Genomic DNA, 6,095 nt, shown 5'->3' on the forward strand with positions numbered 1-6,095 from the left:
TAGGCGCTAAAGCCAACCTATAGCACACTTGTCCCTCTGAGCTAAGAGACTACGGAGGCGTGATATTGAGACATACAATTCCAAGTAAGATTGTGAGGGCATAGATCTTTTATGTCAGCTTTTTAGCCTGGAAGGTTTGGCGTAAAGTGTCACCAAATCTCCTGCCCTGATTTTCTTTAACCTACTGGTGTGGTAAATCAAAATACCCTCCAGTAAACATGTGAGGGCCTCCCACAAAGTGCTAAGAATTGTAGAGTCATTGGCATGTGAAGCTGTGAAATCATTAATGCATAAACAAATCTCAGTACACCGGGTCCAATATGACATTGTTATTAAGTCTCCAAGTAAAAGGGTGTGGAGTATAGTCGCCCCATGACAAAGAGGCACAGATGATAGCATGATCAGAAAAAAAAGGGGTAAAATTCCTAAGTCAAGAGATTTATCCAAGAGGGAGTGGGGAAAGAAAAGATAATCTAAATGGTGATACAAATGATATGCGACCGAGAAAAATGTTAAGTCTCTGCCTCTAGAGTGGTGTATGCGCCATAGGTCTAAGTGCAACTGCAGAGGTGTTGCTTGACTCTATGAATGGTCCAAAAGACAAGGGAGATCTACCTGTGCACATGTCCCAAGTCCACTTCCAATGGAAAGTTAAAATCTCCTCAAAAAATGATCGGGAGATTACCAGCAAAGTCCTAAAACACATGAACCACAAATTCTGTTTGTCCCTTATTCGGAAGGTACACGTTAGCCAACACTACCATCTGGTGGAAGAGAGAAATTTTGAGGAACATATAGCGACCAATGTTATCGGATTTCAGCTCATGAATAACATGAGGCATGTTTCTGTGAATGGCAATAGATGCCCTTTAGATTTAGTGCCCTTTTACATGGAACGATTATCATTCAAAAAATCGTTGGATTGTGCAAATTTCAACAATAATTGTCCGGTGTAAAAATGGTCAACAACTGAACGATGAACGATAATTTGTTTGTCATTCAGTTTATGCAGACATAAAAATAATTGCTCGATTTGTTTACAAGTTGTTACATGTACACAGTGATTGCTCAGTCATTCACATTTACTGGTACAATGTCCTAAATGACCAATGATTGACGAAAAATGTAAATGATTATCTGCACATTTTAAAAAATTAAAAATGTGTTTCCTGAATGCAAGATAGGGTGAGGACGGAATTTTTTGAATATGGGGATAAATATGGCTGTGTGTTGGCCAGTAACCTACACCTTAGGACCCCCCTAACCCATGTTTTTTGACTTAGTCAGGTGTAGTACATTCTACGGTGGATATTCTGGAAAAATGTTCGATGGCTTCTCCGTTTAGCAGTCTGGCTGTTTGGCATATGGCAGGGTGTAGTGTTCATGCCTGCTGTCTTGTATCAGTATATCGGTAAGAATATGGTCGCTTTCTGTGATTTTTTTTGTCTGTTAATACTTCCTTTTTCTGTGATTTTATTGATGTTATTGTAGGGACTCAAAAGAAAATGAGGACGCTTGCCGTGGGTTGTGAGCTTGTGTATATTGGCCAAAATATTAACCAATACCTCGCAATTATTGGTGTTTATCAGTGCAACAGTGTAACATGCAGTGTGTCTTTGAATGCTGGGGGTGCCCAGGGTGCTAGTGTGGTTTACCTATGAGGTGCAGAGAGGACCACTGGATTTAAATATGACATCACTAACAGGCTGTAAGCCTGCATGGTGCACTACACGTACCATGTGGCCTGGCATCCTGTATCTGCTTTTGTTTGTGCAAGAATAGTACTAAGCAGCCACCCCCATCAATATAAGGAAAGTGTGTGAGTGACTGTTCATCAGTGCCTTGCACATGTGCGGTGGCTCCTCCATTTAGCAGTCTGGCTATCTGCATGTTGAGGGATGTGGTGTTCTTGCCTGCCCTCTTGTATCAGTATATCAGTAAGCATATGGCCGCTTACTATAATTTATTTTGTCTGTTAATATCTCCCTTTTCTGTAATTTTAAATTTCACATGGGATTAGCTCTGCCTAATCCAATAGCATACTTCTTAGCCCAGATGCAACATTTTAGACGGGAGAGACACGGGATGCTAGCTTTCAACTATTAAAGGGATACTTTGACAAAGCTCATTTGTTTGAGGCATTGGAGATACAGATTTTTAAGTGTAACTCCCAACAGTTTCCCACACTGTCCTTCATGCACAAGATTTGGTGCAAAGCTAGAGGTATTGCAGGGAGTGAAGGTTGTATGCAATATACCTCTATCTGGGACACCTCATAATTGAAGGAATTAAACAAGCTGAAAGATTTGGAATATTGAAAAAATGTAGATGTTAAACGGATCTCCAAGATACTGTCGGGGAAAGTGCTAAAGACATTTTATCAACTACAAAGTGATTATGATTTACCGCGCCCACAGTTTTATAGATACTTGCAGTTGAGACACGTATACCAGGCGAAGTGGATCTCTAGAGAAATGAAGACTACAAATTTTATATTGGCTGACATTATAGGTACGGTATCCACTACAGCAGGGAAGATATTGCAGTTATACAATTATATACAAGGACATTTTAAACCTACAGAATCAATCCTCGATTAATAACAAATGAGTAGTAGAACCAGCAAATAATATACTGAATGAGTGGTCAGAAAGGTATGAGGAAAACAATAAAAATGCAGTATCCTTGAAGTGGTTTTACCAGAATGACAAGTTATCCCCTATCCACCAATGAGACCTCCGCCGATCTCAAGAACGGGGATCCCATCCTCCTCGCTGTGGGGTTACTATACCCTCTGCATTGTGGAGGAGACTGAATGGAGCACTAGTTGTGCATCTAGTGCTCCATTCACTTTCAATGGGACTGCCAAACAACCTGAGTGGCAACCTGCTTGAGTATTTCCATCACTCCAATTGAAATAAAACAAAAAGAAAAAAAGGTTTAGTACTGTGTTAGCCAGTAGAGCGAATGTGATTGTACTTAGCAAGAGAAAACAAGTAATCTTGTAGATATGATACCTTTTAATGACTAACTAAAATACATGATGTTATAGAGAGCTTTCGGATATCTTAGGGTCCTTCTTCTGGCGTAATGGAGCAAATCTAAAGACGTATTAACTATGACACATGATCACATGGGAGGGCACGAACATGGTGAACTTAATTTGCACTAGATAAATTCTAGAGACAGAGTGTAAGAGGGCGATCTGTGGTGTTGAATGCCACAGAGAGATTCAGGAGTATCAGTAGAGAGTAGTTGTCATTCAATTCAGCCATCAGAATGTCATTTGACACTTTAGTAAGACCGGTTTCTGTAGGATGTGGAGATCGAAAAACCAGACTGTAGGGAGTCAAGAAGAGAGTTATCTGAAAGATAGCTTATTAGGTGAGAGTAGACCAAACATTCCAGGAGTTTAGAGATTAAGAGGGGATTAGAGGCAGGTCAGTAATTGGAAGCACAGGAAAAGTCAATAGATGGTTTATTTAGTAAAGGGGATATGACAGCATGTTTAAAGGTGGAGGGAAAGATACCAGAAGAAAGAGACAGGTTGAATATTATGATTAGGTGACTAATAACAGCCGGGGTGAGACACTTGAGGAAGTGAGACGGAAAAAGGTCACAAATACAGGTAGTAAGGGGAGAAGAAGAGAGGAGAATAGTTACTCTGTTGTTGGGTCAAATGCTGAGAATGAATTAGAGGAAGTGCAGGAGAGAAGGGGATCAAAGCTAATCAAGGGCTGGGAAGTTATTTCCTGCAGATGTTGTCAATTTTCTCTTTGAAATAAGCCACCAGATCTTCAGCACTGAGATCCATGATAGGGGTTGTATTTTAGGGCTGAGGAGGGAATGAAAAATGTCAAAGAGTCGTTTGGGGTTATTGGATAATGAGGAGATAAGAAAAGTGAATTAGGCTTGTTTGGCATGGTGAAAGGCAAAGTTGTATGCTCTGAGCACGAATTTGTGGTGGAAGAAATTTGCAGAGGCTTGTGATTCTTTCCAAATGTGTTTGACACATCTAGAACACTGCTGAAGGAAACATGTTTTAGGCGTGAGCCAGGGTTGCTGTGGTCTGCATTGGGAGGGTCAGAGCATGGGGGATTGCTGCTTCATAAAGTACAGTTGTAGGCCTCGGTCAGACGACTGTTTTTTGCCGCGATTTGCGGATCGCATGACAGATGCGCATCCGCAAATCGCGTGAGCGGGCCGACGATTCGACGAAAAATCTGCAGCTAGCAGCGTTTTCGGCGAAACGGGCGCGATCAAAGGAGCGCTGTCCAACCCATTGAAATTCAATGGAGCCGGCAATATAGCCGGCTCCATTGAAAGCAATGGGCTGCTGGCGAGCGCGGCATGAATTTTCGGGAAGGGCTTAAAAATATAATCACCTCTGATTGGTGAGGGCTGTGACCAATCAGAGGCAGTCCATTCAGCAGGCGGGGATTTTAAATCCCCGCCTGCTGAATACTACACAGAGCAGTTCAGGAGAACTGCCGGCAGGCCGCGGCTGAACTTCGGCTGCAAGGACAAGGTAAGTATATATATTTTTTTTTTTACACATTTTTGGATGTTTTTCAGGGAAGGGCTTATATTTTTAAGCCCTTCCCGAAAATTCATGCCGCGATCGCCAGCAGCCCATTGCTCTCAATGGAGCCGGCTGTATTGCCGGCTCCATTGAATTCAATGGGCAAACATCGTTCTTCTCTGCCACAGCTGTTAGAGCTGTGTCAGAGGAGAATGATCTTTATAGTATATGTTCTCAATGGGGTCGGCGCTGCTGCCGCCGGCGCCATTGAGCGCATATATAGAACACAAGGAATCGCACAACGCAGATAGGCGCGATCTGCGATTCCTCGTGTCCTATAATTTATCGGACAGCCGCATAAAAAGCGTCCATGTGACCGATCCCATTGTGAAGCAATGGTTCTATATATGCGCAGATCGCATGCGCATCCGCAAATCGCGGCAAAAAACGGTCGTCTGACCGACGCCTTAAGAGTTTTATTGTAGTGCTCAGCAGCCAGATCGGGACAAGAGAAGAAAGAGATCATGGAGAGCAACGACTATAAGGAGTCTGAAAGTTGCTGGGTGTAAACGGCATGTAGGTTTCCGCATGTATGGTAGGTAGCAGTGACAGTAAAGGAAAGGAAGTTGTTACTAGAGATCAGAAGAGAGGAGTTTACAAAGCCAGAAACAAAACAAAGTTAGAGAAAAACCAAATCAAGTATATTGCCATCTTTTTGCATGAGAAAGCTGCGAGAGGCCCAGGGAGGAAGTTAGCAATAGTTGCTGAGAGGCAGACACAGAAAGTGGGTCAGCAGTAGGAATGTTAAAGTCATCCAAGATGGGAGTTGGAATTTCACAGGATGAGAAGTTGGGGTGGGAACCAAGTGGCAAGCTGGGAGGGGCCAGGGGGTAGTACATGACTGCCACTCGCATGGACAGTGGATGGAAGAGTCTGAGGTTGTGGACCTCGAAAGAGAGGAATGTGAGCGAGAACACCAGGGGGATGACATGGAAAGTACATTTTAGAGAGAGAGAATGCCTACTCCTCCACCATACCTGTTCTCGGGTCTGGAGATATGGGAGAAGTGTAGACCATCATAAGACAGAGCAGTGAGGGAAGTAAATGTATGGCGCAGTGAGTTAGTAGTACCCACATCGCACCGTACACATACTGCGCTGAGTACCAGTGCGCTTAGAAGTTGAGCCCCCAGTAACCTAAGTGAGATCGCAGGTGTAACTTATAGCCATAGTCCTGCTGCAACCATTGGGATGGAGCTTAGCGTGTGCACTACGCAGAGAATAGAACTTATTGATTTTAATGGGTTCATTTACATTTACGTATTTTGCGCATGCATTTCGGTAGAACAAAAAGAAAACTCGGCATGCTCTACTTTTCTGCGCATTTTCGCACCAAAGGTCCCCATAGAGGTTAATAGGGGTGCGCAAAAGTGCGTGCAATAAACAAGGAGATGCGTAATAAGCTGTGTAATTCCGCCGGATCAAAAACACATCTGAAACTAATTAGTCATTACAAGCAGTACGTCGTTTCCCTTGCGCAAGTGAATATGCCCTGCGGGCAGAAAAAGTATGGT

This window comes from Eleutherodactylus coqui, chromosome 2, assembly GCF_035609145.1.
Source record: "Eleutherodactylus coqui strain aEleCoq1 chromosome 2, aEleCoq1.hap1, whole genome shotgun sequence".
Taxonomy (NCBI): domain Eukaryota; kingdom Metazoa; phylum Chordata; class Amphibia; order Anura; family Eleutherodactylidae; genus Eleutherodactylus; species Eleutherodactylus coqui.